At 36.2% G+C, this 14,997-nt stretch overlaps 1 protein-coding gene across 7 annotated transcripts in view; it reads left to right on the top strand.

Annotated features, from left to right (window-relative positions):
- The window catches only part of fam184ab (family with sequence similarity 184 member Ab), a 179,289-nt gene that overhangs the window by 21,701 nt on the left and 142,591 nt on the right, over positions 1-14,997 (top strand). The window lies entirely within an intron of this gene.

Here is a 14,997-nt window from a genome sequence, read left to right as displayed (position 1 = left end):
GAGCTTGTGACACATTTGTATTATTGTCTACCCGTTCTGTTAAATCTTCTATCTCAGCTATCAATATTTTTTCTGTCTCCAAACGATTTTTATTTTTCCTTGAGCTGTATTGAATGCAGTGTCCCCTTAAGGTGTATTTTAAAAGCATCCCATATAATCAAAGGATCCGCTGTATCATTATTCACTACAAAGAAATCTTTTATGAATTTGTTTGTTGTATCTATAAACTCTTTATCCTTCAATAGCTTCTGATTTAATTTCCAGTATCCTGAACCCCTATGAAACGTTGTGGTACAAATGCTCAAGGTTATAAGATGATGATCTGACCTAAATCTCTCTTTAATCTCGACTTTATTCATTTTTGGAGTCAAAGAAAATGATGTTAAGAAATAATCTATTCTGCTAGCCTGATTTCCTCGTCTCCATGTATATCTTGTTTGCTTTGGATTTTGCAATCGCCATATGTCAATTAAATCTAGTGAGGTCATGAGGCCAGAAATAGCATTATATGCTCTAGAATGATAATTCTTAGTTTGTATGCCTTTTCGATCCAGATCTACATCCAACACAGTGTTGTAGTCTCCTGTCATTATCAAATTTTTTATCATGTAGTTTTTCTTTTCTTGCAACATGTTGAATATATCTTGAAAGAAGAGTGGATCATCAGAATGAGGTGCATACAGATTTACTAATACAAATTCTAGGCTATCCACCAATATATCTTGTATAATATATCTACCTGCTTGATGTATTATTGTATCTTTGACCACAATATCTACTTCCTTTTTATACATTATCATTACAACTTTAGAATTTGAGCATCCGTGTGAAAAGTATGTTATCCCCTCCACTCTGTTTTCCATTTAATCTCATACAGTTGGGTAGAGTGAGTCTCTTGTAAACAAAATATATCATAGTTTTTATCCGTAAGCCAACTAATAAAGTGTCCCCTTTTCTTCCTATCAGCTAAACCGTTACAGTTGAAGCTTGATATTACTAACTTAGACATATTTGATCTTCAGTGGATTCTATACTTTCATGATTCTTGAAAAAAAAAAAGGATGGAAATAATAATAGTGACACCAAAACAACGGGAAGGGGCTGAAAATATTTCCTGTTTCTTCCATCCTCTGATGATATATTTTCTATTGTCATATTTCTCTCCCTTTTTAAATAGCGTCTAAGAGAAACATTTTACTATAACAAAACATCCAATCCCAATTTATGAGCGCAAAACTAAGAACAAAAGATCATCAATGCAGAAAATAAAAAAATTATGATCTTTTGTTCTTAGTTTTGCGCTCATAAATTGGGATTGGATGTTTTGTTATAGTAAAATGTTTCTCTTAGACGCTATTTAAAAAGGGAGAGAAATATGACAATAGAAAATATATCATCAGAGGATGGAAGAAACAGGAAATATTTTCAGCCCCTTCCCGTTGTTTTGGTGTCACTATTATTATTTCCATCCTTTTTTTTTTTCAAGAATCATGAAAGTATAGAATCCACTGAAGATCAAATATGTCTAAGTTAGTAATATCAAGCTTCAACTGTAACGGTTTAGCTGATAGGAAGAAAAGGGGACACTTTATTAGTTGGCTTACGGATAAAAACTATGATATATTTTGTTTACAAGAGACTCACTCTACCCAACTGTATGAGATTAAATGGAAAACAGAGTGGAGGGGATAACATACTTTTCACACGGATGCTCAAATTCTAAAGTTGTAATGATAATGTATAAAAAGGAAGTAGATATTGTGGTCAAAGATACAATAATACATCAAGCAGGTAGATATATTATACAAGATATATTGGTGGATAGCCTAGAATTTGTATTAGTAAATCTGTATGCACCTCATTCTGATGATCCACTCTTCTTTCAAGATATATTCAACATGTTGCAAGAAAAGAAAAACTACATGATAAAAAATTTGATAATGACAGGAGACTACAACACTGTGTTGGATGTAGATCTGGATCGAAAAGGCATACAAACTAAGAATTATCATTCTAGAGCATATAATGCTATTTCTGGCCTCATGACCTCACTAGATTTAATTGACATATGGCGATTGCGAAATCCAAAGCAAACAAGATATACATGGAGACGAGGAAATCAGGCTAGCAGAATAGATTATTTCTTAACATCATTTTCTTTGACTCCAAAAATGAATAAAGTCGAGATTAAAGAGAGATTTAGGTCAGATCATCATCTCATAACCTTGAGCATTTGTACCACAACGTTTCATAGGGGTCCAGGATACTGGAAATTAAATCAGAAGCTATTGAAGGATAAAGAGTTTATAGATACAACAAACAAAATTCATAAAAGATTTCTTTGTAGTGAATAATGATACAGCGGATCCTTTGATTATATGGGATGCTTTTAAAATACACCTTAAGGGGACACTGCATTCAATACAGCTCAAGGAAAAATAAAAATCGTTTGGAGACAGAAAAAAATATTGATAGCTGAGATAGAAGATTTAACAGAACGGGTAGACAATAATACAAATGTGTCACAAGCTCTACTGGACAATCTTGAGCACAAGGAAAGAGAGTTAGAAAGACTATGTGCAGAGAAAGCCAACGTATCATATTTGAGAAATAGAATAGAATGGCTGGAAAAATCGGGAGAGATCAACCAAATATTTTTTAAATCTGCAGTATAAAAACACTGTAAAGAAAAATGTTTTGAAGCTTGTAGTAGGAAATAAAATCATTGAAAAAACCAAGGGAAATTTTGCTGGTACAACATAATTATTTTTCAAAATTGTACTCCTTACAGAGCCCACCAGAGGATTTATTGCCTCAAAATACTAGCCCCAATTCTCAAGACGATAATACCGTAAAGTTAACAGAGAAAGAAAAAAATCTTGTGAGGGACTTATTACGCTGGATGGAATTACATCCAGCTATTAACTCCTTTGAAAAAAGGTAAAAAGTCCAGGAGCCGATGGCATACCTGTAAACTTTTATCAAACCTTCTATGAGTCTGTTAAAACACCTTTGCTGAACACCTTCAACTGGTCATATAGCAAAAAAACAACTTACAGAAACTCAACAGGAAGGTTTAATCTCACTATTATTGAAACAAGATTCAGGTGGAAGGTATAAAGATCCCACTACTCTAAAGAATTGGAGGCCAATCACACTACAATGTAACGATGCTAAAATATTAGCCAAATGTCTTGCAAACAGATTAAAACTAGTACTGCCCAATATTATTCATCCAGATCAGTGTGGCTTCTTACAGTGTCGATCTATCAGTGACAGTATTAGACAAATAATTGAAATAATTGAATATTATGACTCAACAAAAACCTCTGCTTTCATTTTTTTTTTTTTTTTGCTGCCTTTGAGAAAGCTTTCGATAAAGTACGTTTGGATTTTATTTATAAATGTTTAGAATATTTTAACTTTGGAGACTCTTTAATTAGTTGGATAAAAAGTAATGTATAGTAATCCAAAGTGTAAAATAATAAACAATGTTTTTTTTCTGAAACAATTAAGCAATATAGAAGATTGAAAGAAGGATGTCCACTGTCTGCGTATCTATTTATTATAGCTATAGAAATCTTAGCACAAAAAGTAAGAATGAATAACAACATAGAAGGTTTGAGAATAAATAGTTTGGAATCAAAAATATCAATGTATGCGGACGATGTAAACTTTCAAAATCAACCAAATGTTGCATCCTTTACTGCATTAGTTAAAGAGTTGAATAACTTCTCAGTAATTTCCTGACTAAAACCTAACTATGATAAATGTACTGTGCTGCGAATTGGATCTCTGAAAGGTACAAATTTTAATATCTATAGTAATCTGCCCACTAAAATGGTCAGATGGCCCAATAGATGTCATTGGTATACATATCCCTAAAGACATGGACCTTATCACGAAGGAAAACTTTGATAGAAAGCTACATACAGTAGACAGAAAATTAAAAAGTTTGGGGAATGACTAACTTAACTTTATATGGAAAAAAATAACCGTGATAAATTCCTTAGTGATTCCTCAGTTTATCTATATCCTCATGTCATTACCTACCCCAGGAGAGGAGCTGTTTAAAAAATATGAGCAAAATGTGTTCAATTTCATATGGGGTTGGAAGCCTGACAAAATTAAAAGAGCTTATCTGTATAATGATTACAAACACTGTGTACTTAAATTGTTAAACCTTAAGGCACTCAACTTTGCACTAAAAGCATCCCTTATACCAAAATGTATCTTAAATCCGCAGTGGTTTTCAGCAAAATGATTGAGGTCTGCTCATCCTCTGTTCCACAACGAACTCTATCCTTACCTCCAGTTAACTGCTTTTCAGTTCACTATATTAAAGAGAAAGTCATTTCCATACTTATCCGGCTTTTTGGACGAGGCCATAGTCAGTTGGTTTCAATACCAATATCATCAACCAGTGTGAAGTTATGAAATCCAGAGCCAAGTGTTGTGGTATAATAGAAATATTTTGATTAATGATCACCGTATCTTTATTGAATCAATGTTTGAAAAAAGGAATATTATTTATAAATGACCTCTTGAATAGTGGGGGCGAAATCAAGACTTATGATGAATTTAAAATAGTATACGGTAATGTTTGTGACCTTTTTACATTTAATCAACTCTGTGCAGCTATACCTCAGATCTGGAAAAGGAAGCTATTATTATGTACAAAACAAGTGGCATGTTACCCCTACATTAAGGACACCACATGGATGAATAAGACAAAAATAAACAAGAAAATATTTCAGTTATACATGCAACTTAAACACATTTCTGCTACACCAGTAGCTATCCAGTCAAAAATGGGGGTATTTGTTAGACAAATGTATCCCATGGAGGAAAGTATATGCATGTATTTACACAACTTCTTTTGATGTCTCCATTAGAATTTTACAACTAAAACTAATCTACAAATTCTTGCCTACTAAGAGAATGCTAAAAAAAATTAAAATGGGGCATCCAACAAGGTGACATATGTAGATTGTGTGAGGAGGAAGAGGAGTCAGACATTCATTTATTTTTGGTATTGTAAGGAAGTTGCATTATTTTGGATTAACGTTGAAAAAAGTGGATCTCAGTCTACAAATCAAATTTCTATAGTTGTCCTTTATCTATAATGTTTGGTGATTTAAGGGGTGATGAAAAAAAAAAAGGAAAAGACCTGAACAACATCATCATTACGATGGGGAAAGCATTTATATTTAAAGCTATAAAAAGACAACAGTTAAACACTGAACATTTCAAAATGTTTTTGAAACATCAGTGGGTTCTTGAGAGGGATGTTAATAGAAATAAAAGAACAGAATATCATTTTTGATCATGGGTGGGCTACTTTGAGTCAGGGTGAGGATTGGAGTTAAACAAAATTAATTAATAAGTAATGTCGACAAAAAGGTCAACTAAAGGGATGTAAATATGTCCTTTTTTTTTTTTTTGTCTGTAAAATAGAATAGATAACTGTGTAAGCGAATGTGTCTAAGTGGATATCTATATGTAAGCGGGTGTGGATATAGACATATGTATATACTGTATGTGTGTGTGTGTGTGTATCTACACACATAGTCAAAATTATTGGTACCCTTCCGTTAAAAGAAAGAATAAAAAAAAAACAATGGTCACTGAAATAACTTGAAACTGACAAAAAGTAATAATAAAAATTTATTGAAAATGAACTAATGAAAATCAGCTAATGTTTTTGAATTTTGGTTCAGAATCATTTAAAAAAACAAACTAATGAAGCTGGCCTGGACAAAATGATGGTACCCCTAGAAAAGATTGAAAATAATTTGACCATAGGGGCACATTAAACATTGGCTGTGTCTAAGTGGATATCTATATGTAAGCGGGTGTGGATATAGACATATGTATATACTGTATGTGTGTGTGTGTGTGTGTGTGTGTGTGTGTGTGTATCTACACACATAGTCAAAATTGTTGGTACCCTTCCGTTAAAGAAAGAATAAAAAAAAACAATGGTCACTGAAATAACTTGAAACTGACAAAAAAGTAATAATAAATAAAAATGTATTGAAAATGAACTAATGAAAATCAGCTAATGTTTTTGAATTTTGGTTCAGAATCATTTAAAAAAAAAAAACTAATGAAGCTGGCCTGGACAAAATGATGGTACCCCTAGAAAAGATTGAAAATAATTTGACCATAGGGGCACATTAAACATTGGTATCATGGTGTGTACCACACTGAACATGGACCACAGAAAGCTAAGGAGAGAGTTGTCTCAGGAGATTAGAAAGAAAATTATAGACAAGCATGTTAAAGGTAAAAGCTATAAGACCATCTCCAAGCAGCCTGATGTGTTTAGGCAGTTGATCGCACGCTAAAATACCCAAGAAATTTGTCCCATTAATAATTATTTTTCTAACAATGCTAGTTAGTTCTATAGTATTCATAGTGTTTTAGTAGTAGTCCATGAGCCATTTTCTCCTGTTTGAGCCAAAGTGGACTTAATGGCAGACAACCCCGGAGGACACCAAATCATAAAAAAGTGAGACTGGAATATGCCAAAATGCATATTGACAAGCCACAAAGCTTCTTGGAGAATGTCTTTTGGACAGATGAGACAAAACTGGGGCTTTTTGGCAAGTCACATCAGCTCTATGTTCACAGACGCCAAAAATGAAGCATCCAAAGAAAAGAACACTGTACCTAATGTGCAAAATGCAAGAGTGGCGTTAGGAAAAGCGTCCTCTTCAAAAGTTGTGAAGTTTGGTAAACACGACCTCAGCTGAATGCTGACTATATACACAAAGTGTCGGTAAAAGATGGAGCTAGTGACATCTCATGAATACGCATGGTTGACAGGCCTTGAGGTTGCCCCATTCACACTACATAAATTTTTTTTTTTTTTTTTTAAAAACCCACTATATTGTAACTCTACCGACATTGCACTGCTTTTTTTTTTTTTGGGAGATGACTACAAGCAAAATTAGTGGTGTACTAACACACATCTACCAATTTAAAATGTTAACAAATCATTACAGCACAGATACATCTCCTAAAGAATTTTAGGAGATGGCATACAAGAGATGACCCCCATCCCGCTCACATCCACCCCATTTGTCCCTGGATACATGCTGATATCTATTACAAACAATACCACCCCATACCCCACACCCTCTCACAGATACATCTCATAAAGAATTTTAGGAGATGACATGAAGGAGATGACATACTTCCCTTCTCACACCATTTGTCCTGGATACATGTTAATATCGACTACGAACAACGCTAATCCATACACCCTCTCACAAACAAACATATGGTTACAGGATCCATGCTGCTATAGCCTGCAAACAGTACCAACCACCACAGCATCAAAAGCCATAAACATTTTGACCACTGCACACCGGGGTTTGCTTGATCTTTTATGAGTACTGTAATAAAAAAAGACACCTCTTGGATACAACGGAGTTCACATATAGGGATACAACTGTGTTTTGTTCACTGAACCAGTATCAACAGGAGGGGGTCTTCTTTTGTTTACTGAGCAACTGATAACATCTTGGATACAACCGACTTTTTTTTTTTTTATCTGAATCAGGATCAACAGTATGGGTCTTCTGTGGCAACATCAAAAAGGCAAAAACATTTGGTCACAGGAAGCAGGGTTTGTTTGAACTTTTAATGATACTGTAATAAAAGACACATATTGGGATACAACTGTATTTTTTATCTGCATCAGGATCCACAGGATGGGGTCTTTCTTTTTTTGTTGTGGAGCAACTGATAACACCTTACAGCAGACACCTTTGGACAACTACCAATAATTAACATCAGCCCTAGGGTTACAAAAAGGACACCAGGGTCACCAAGGGTTCACCTGTATCCCCACACACACACACGCGCGCGCGCACACGCACGCGCATGCTCACGTGCACGCGCATTTCACATGCACGCGCAAACGAACCAGTCCTATACTACTAATATGATTTTATGTCCAAAGGCAGGATTTAATAAATGAAGGGACACAGGGCTGATAGTCTGTTCCTGTCTCTGCGAGATGACTGAATTTGTTGAAAAACAGAGAAAGAGAGCCAAGGGTACTGCTCCCTCTGAGTGTATTTTAGTTTTATTGATTTACTGATATGAGGAGAGAGGAACAAACGTCCCCTGGCAGTCCACCTCAATGACATACACATGATGCCAAAGGAAAGTGGCCCTCAGAGGGACTGGGCTCACTAAATAATGGCTCTTCTCACTATAATAGCCTCAGTCTACTGACAAATAGTGATAACAACAGACATACATAGAGTTTAATAGCCCAGCCCATTAGCCAGCAGAATGAGCACTATTGGGTACAGCGTAAATGTACAGTATAAATGCCGTATTAATGACAGTATGAGTATTGCACAGTTGAATTATTGTACAATTTATTATAATCCGTATTGCACATGAGAAGAATAAGAAATGATGGGGTAGCTGCTGACCTTTCAACAGGATTGCGTTGCTAGGCAACAGCTTTGGCCTATGTTTACTTCCTGTCAGCTGATGTCATTCACATACACTGCAACTGGAAATAAACTGGGACACATTCAGAATGTTTATAACTGGAAAATGGTCTATACCTTGGCCCCATTAGTGGCTTAAACTCAGCATCTTTCATCTTTAATGATGCACCAGATTTGGCCTAAGTACACTCGGCTGTTCCCGGAGGCTGACACTGGCCAAAGGCTGGCACAAGTGCAGCTAACTGGAACTGAGTTTCCCAAAGTCTGTCCTCCAAAATTAAAATCTGGCTGCCAGACCAGAGTCACATTTGGTCGCTTGGTGCCAGAACAAAGCCAAGTATTCTGTGTCTGAAGAACCAGACTCTGCTGGCTAACATAAAATGGAAGACAAAGATTAAGATCGATATTAAAATCACTATTCGTCTATTCCTCTATCTTTGTGACATTTTTGGGTAATATGCTTATTTGCTTTCTTGCCAAGAGTTGGACAAAGAAAGAAAAAAGGAAAATTAAATGATAGCATCCTCACTCACTTGTTAACAAGAAATAGTTATGGCACATAACTCCCTGTAAATCCACAAGTTGTTTTTACATTTTTACACTTTAAGGTGCCAGCTGTAATCATCAACGGTTGTGCAATAAGCATTACGACCTCACAGGACCACTAGCACAGTAACAGTACAAACTTTTTATTCTAAATAAAGTTTGTCATTTTGGGGAAGTGGTGTGTGAGCTTCAAAGGTGTTGGTAGGTTTATTTTTTTACTTTGGACAGGTCCAGTCTTTATGCTAAAGCTAGGTTGACCATAATTTCAAACCCCCAAACCAGGACCCTTAACACATTCACATGTATGCGCTTATGCACACACCATAGGCATATTCATCAGTGCTTAGCTCACCTACCGCACAAACCTTTCAACACCGTGGACAGCACCTGAGCAGTGGTATCTTCCACTCGGCAAGGAAGTGAATGATGTGTGATTCTAAAAATGTCAAACTGTTGTCTCATGAAGCAGTAATGCTCTTTAAACACATGTTAGCACATTAGCGTGCTCATAAGAGACCTGTTAGTGTCAGATGATCAACAAAATGATTTTAATTCTTCCATTGGGGACAATAAATGTCTGTTTCATTGCAATCCATACAACTGCAGTCAGGATTCAGTCTGGACTAACTGACACTGCCTTCCCTAGAGCCATGTTGCTATAGCATGGTTATAAAAAAAGAGACATCAGGGAACAGAACGAGTCTTCAATCTAGGATAATTCACAGCAATATATCAAGCTGACCAGACAACGTCCTGTCAGTCATGATATGTCTTCACTTTGTCCCTGAATGTTTTATTATATTTATAAACTGAAGCTTTGTAGGTTTTGGTGGTAAATGATTGTTGATGTGAGGGATTTGTCAGAGCTTATTGATGCCCCTTGCCCCTGCTGCAGGTATCTGCACATAAACCAACAACTGAGCCTGCGTGATAACCTTGTATGCTGTAATGAATAATTTTAGCACCTGGGAGCTTAATCCCTTTATTGATGGACCTTGAGGCGTTTTCTTGTTTAACCTCATATTAAATGCACTCTATGAATACTTACCAATGCCTTCTCCAATAACTAGACGCATCAAACTTGTGTATCCGTTTGTGTTTATGACGGTGTGTAGCACCGCTAATAAGTTTTCACTGTCCTCGAAGGTTTAAAGAGTTATTGACCCACAACAAGACAAAGACAAAAATTAATTCACAAATATTGGCTTCAAGCTTCAGTGAACAAGAGTCTTATGAAGTGTGTGTGTTTACAGCATGTGTGTGTTTGCACTTGTGCTTCTCACATCGTGGATCTATAAACTGACCTTTCGCTTAACCCTTCGCTACTGTTGCTATGTACTTCTGTCAAGCTTTCTGCACATACAGTTTGCAATTATAACCGGGGTAGATTTACCACTCAAAATCTTTAGTAAATTTGGAAACAGTGAGCTGAAATTACATCTGTTGCTAGCAGATTGTATTAGCTGTAGCTAGCTAGCTAATTTAGTCAACTTTAGATCCAAGAGTTGGTTGAAAACGCTGTGTCCGTGTCTCTTGTTTTAAAATGGAAAAATAACATAATGCTCTTGATAGCTGCATACATGATATCATTCTAAAAGACTAAACCTGTTAAACGCTGGGTACTATAGTTGGTTAGCCGGACATGCTAACAATTGCAGCTAGCGTTAGAGCAACACACTGTTTAAACATTATATAGGATTTAGCGACATCTAGTGGTGTGGTTGCAGATTTCAACCAACTGAGTATCCCTCCGCTCACTCCCTCCCAACCGCCAACTCATCAAATACCGCCAATTTGGTAAGTGCGCCTTCGGAAACCGCCGCACAGAGGCACCCTTTAACAACAGTATGTGATGAACCTGGCTTTCAACTAACTCTAATGTAAACCCCCTAGTGGTGTTATTCGACGGTCGGAGCAAGTGACGTCATATTAATAGAGTGAGAGTCCAAGAGGGCAGGCAGGACGGGTGGTGGATGGGTCAAACAAACACAAGACTTTCAACCAGGAAGCCGGTGTTCATGTCCCATGTGAAACTAAAACTATCGCTGACTTATTTTATCATGTCAGTCTTTAGTCCCGTGAGTCCCGTGAGTTGCTAGTCCCGTAAGTCACCAGTCAGTGAAGTCAACGTCAACCACGACCATTTCCTAACCCTAACTAAATGGTTGTGTTGCCTAAACCTAACTTCCTTTGAAAACGGAAGTTTATTTTGAAAGGACACTATGCATGTAACGAGCATATATTGACACGCGGCCCCTGGTTTGTCCAACAGTAACGCAAAATGGGTACCATGTGCGTCAGTCTCCAAGCGGCACTGTCCAAGCAGCAGTATTTTACGAGTTGGGAGTGAAAATGTGTTGGGTAATGCCGTTTGCCTCGCTCAGAGGCCACCTATACCATCGTAACACTACTTTAGGAGTAACGGAAGTCAGGCGGTACCACGGTTTTGAACTCTGCTGCTCACGTTATCGCAGTTTCACAAGCGTGTATGAGAACTACGGTGGCCTTCAGGTAACGTAAAAACGCGAAAGGCTCTTGCTAGAACCGTTCTGGGCTAATGTAGAACCGTGGCGGAGCAACATGACAGACTCCATAAAGAGGACCCTCTACCTATGTAGATATGAAGGGCTTATTCTAAGCTAACGAAAACACAATGATTCTTATATTCAGGTGATTATACACTAATGAAAACATAGTTATGAATATTATATTCCATTTCTGCTAATAGATCCCCCAAACACTGTTCTTTTAAATCATTTATTTAATTTTTATCCTGTGTTTTTGGCTTTGGAAAGGCAAAAAAAAAAAGAAAAAAATACACCCCGCAGTGCCCAATTACTTTTACTAATAATTAGAATATCACAATTTGGGAGGAGTTTAACAAATGTCTGAGGCTGTGCAAGTATTTAGGCTCTTGTCAAGTAAATTCTACACTATAATAGTACATTTGGATCTCGTTAAAAATCGACTATAATAATCGTAAAACTTAATAGATATAATACTGTACATGGTGTTATTTTAATGAGAGGCAATTAAATTAGATAGCCTATAGTCAAACTCTAATGTTACTGGATAGAAGGATAATAGTGTCCATTTTATCACAAATCTTAAATCACCCAAATATTGTAATGCACTTTTAATCTGATGATAATGATGACACAGTTATACAGTTAACATATAGTTATGCTGCACTGGTTGTCTGTTTATGAACTGTTTCTACATTATGGTTGAATTCCAACATAGCAACACACACATTCATCAACATTCAATCTTCAATGGTTACACATTTCTGTATACAAATACAGACATGCATGCAGTGAACTCCCACAGTGTTACATAAATCATGTGGAAGCATAAATAGAAACCGTATAAAACAAACTGTTTGCGTCATACTTGTGATTATGACTATGTGAGGTACTGCCTGAAGCTGCCTTTCCAGTCAGTTTAAATTTTTTATTTCACTTCAGTGAAGCTTTGATAGATGAAGTGACGTCACTAAAATTCAACTTGGTGCATTCATGTTCCACGGAAGAACCGTGTACTTCACATGATCTCCTTACTGGGAGTTACTGTTCACATCCGCTGGTAAAAACTATGAGAAAATAGGAAATCTGCTACAAATTTCTTTTATTTTGAAGGTTTATTTTTTTACAAAGTCACTTTCATGTTAAAAACACTGCTGAATGCCACTTCTATTTCTTTTTAGAAGAATCACTTAAGGTTTTGAGGAAGACCAGCTTTGTTTTAGGTGTATAACATTTGCTTGCCATGTTTTATAATCTCTGTGGGGGTAAACAGGAAGTGGCACGGTGAGAGTTTACATTCATTTACACACCAGATGGTGAGCAAGGTTTTAATCTTTATGAAAACATGCCATGCCGTGCAAGCTATGGAGAACTGCATCAGATTGGACACTTATATATATCATCTTTCCTATATAACATGAAAGGACCCTGACTGACCATTATAGAATAGTAGATATTTACCAAAAACTTATATTCAAATTTATCACATAAACTGTCTAATATAAAAAGTACCATGGTGTTGGATGGTAAAGGATTGTTCAGGTCAGCCAGGATACTTCTAGCCAAGGCACAAACAGAAAATGTACCATGTTACAGCACTTTAATAGTAATTACATGTCCATTATGTGCTATTTGTTGTTGTATAAAAAGTACATGATGCATTGTACCTAATTAATATGGCACAAATATGTTATGTCACATGCATGCTTGCATGCAAAACACTTACCATAGTTACACATCTCCCACCGACAAAGAGGCTCTAAGGGAGGGACGACATAAATTACTGCTCAGTGCGTCCGAAAAGATACATACTACTGTTTATTCACACAAAAATATGTTAAACGATACTACACATAATTGGGTATGTATAGTGCATAGTATGTGATTTTGGATGAAGCCTGTGTGAATGACATCAGCTAACAGGAAGTAAACATGGACCCAAGCCGTTGCCTAGCAATGCAATTCTGTTGAAATGGTCTATAGATACATTAGATACAGTATATTTATTCATAGCCTACTTAATGTGAAGCTAAAGTTACCCAACTGTGAATATTGGGTCATTACAGATGAAGACATCTTACAGTATATATCCATATTATAATAAATCCATAGACAAAATACAATTGTCAAGGCGATAAGCAGTATTGATTTTTATAATCATGATATATGGGAATACATATGCACCTGAAAGCCAGCCTACTGAGCATGAAAAACGGCGTAAATTTCCAATATTTTACTTTTGATACTGGAAAAAACATCTTATCTACTCAGGGTTAGAATAAACGAACATCACACCACTATTAGGTGTAAAATATGTCTTCCCCTGTTTAATTTTTTTTAATACTTATCACCCAGTCTTTTCACTACAGTATGACAGCTGTGACAACCGTGACATCCCTAGAAAGGAAGGATAATAGAAAATGTATCTCTGAGAAGTGAGCCCCTGTGGCTAAGTCATTTAAATGCTCTTCTTGATTTTAAAATGTAATTTGAGACCATAACTTTTCCCTGATAGGTTAGTATTTGTATTGGATTATTGTTTTATTAATATTATTATTACCATTATTATTATTATTATTATTATCATTATTATAATTTTTATATATATATATATATATATATTTGTTTTTTATCTTGTTTTTGGGGGATTTCCAACAGACAATTATTTTGTGACAAAGGAGCATACGTATACATACAATTTAAATAGTCTTCCACAGTTAAAGTCATTGTAGAGTGACATTTTATAACAATACAGACAAAAACAGGAAATGTAAAAAATGTAACCAGAAACAATAGACTACACTAACAAAAAACGTAACGATAAAACACATATTATAGAAATATTAAGAACTGCAGTACTACAATTGTTGTTTTTATTGTATGTATTTCTATTAATTTTCTTAATATATTTTATTTCACCTTTTTACTTTTTTGAATAGTTGCCACAGCACATGATGGATAGTCAATGTGATGAGACTACAGCTGATTGAGATCTGACTAATTAATGCCAATTAGTGGGTGAAAGTCCATCTAATTAAGCTAATTGAGTTCAGCTGATTGACTCAAACCTATACTGTACATTAGTGATGTGTTGGTCGAGAACGAGCCGGCTCAAAGAGCTGGCTCTTTTAAGTGAAAGATGGGAGCCGGCTCCCATCCGAGAGCAATTTTTTTTTTTTTATTATTAATTCAAGGCAGAATGATAGGATCTTCTCCGCGCCACGGCCACTCCATGTGACTGACTGTGACTGAATGTTGTGTTAATGACGTCCGTGCGAGGTGATGACAGACAAGCATCATACCATCAAGCAGGGAAGAGTGGCGGTCCGTGGCACGCTGATGGTCTACAGGTACAGAGCAGGACGGAGAGGAGGAGAGAAATAGAGAGGAGTGCGGTGCGCTGCGGTGCGGTGCGGTGCGGTGTGCTGCGGTGCGTTACGGTGCGGTGC

The sequence above is a fragment of the Sebastes fasciatus genome, chromosome 18, assembly GCF_043250625.1.
Source record: "Sebastes fasciatus isolate fSebFas1 chromosome 18, fSebFas1.pri, whole genome shotgun sequence".
Taxonomy (NCBI): Eukaryota; Metazoa; Chordata; class Actinopteri; order Perciformes; family Sebastidae; genus Sebastes; species Sebastes fasciatus.
The sequence above is the reverse complement of the archived record's forward strand: the minus strand, read 5'-3'. Positions and strand labels throughout refer to the sequence as shown.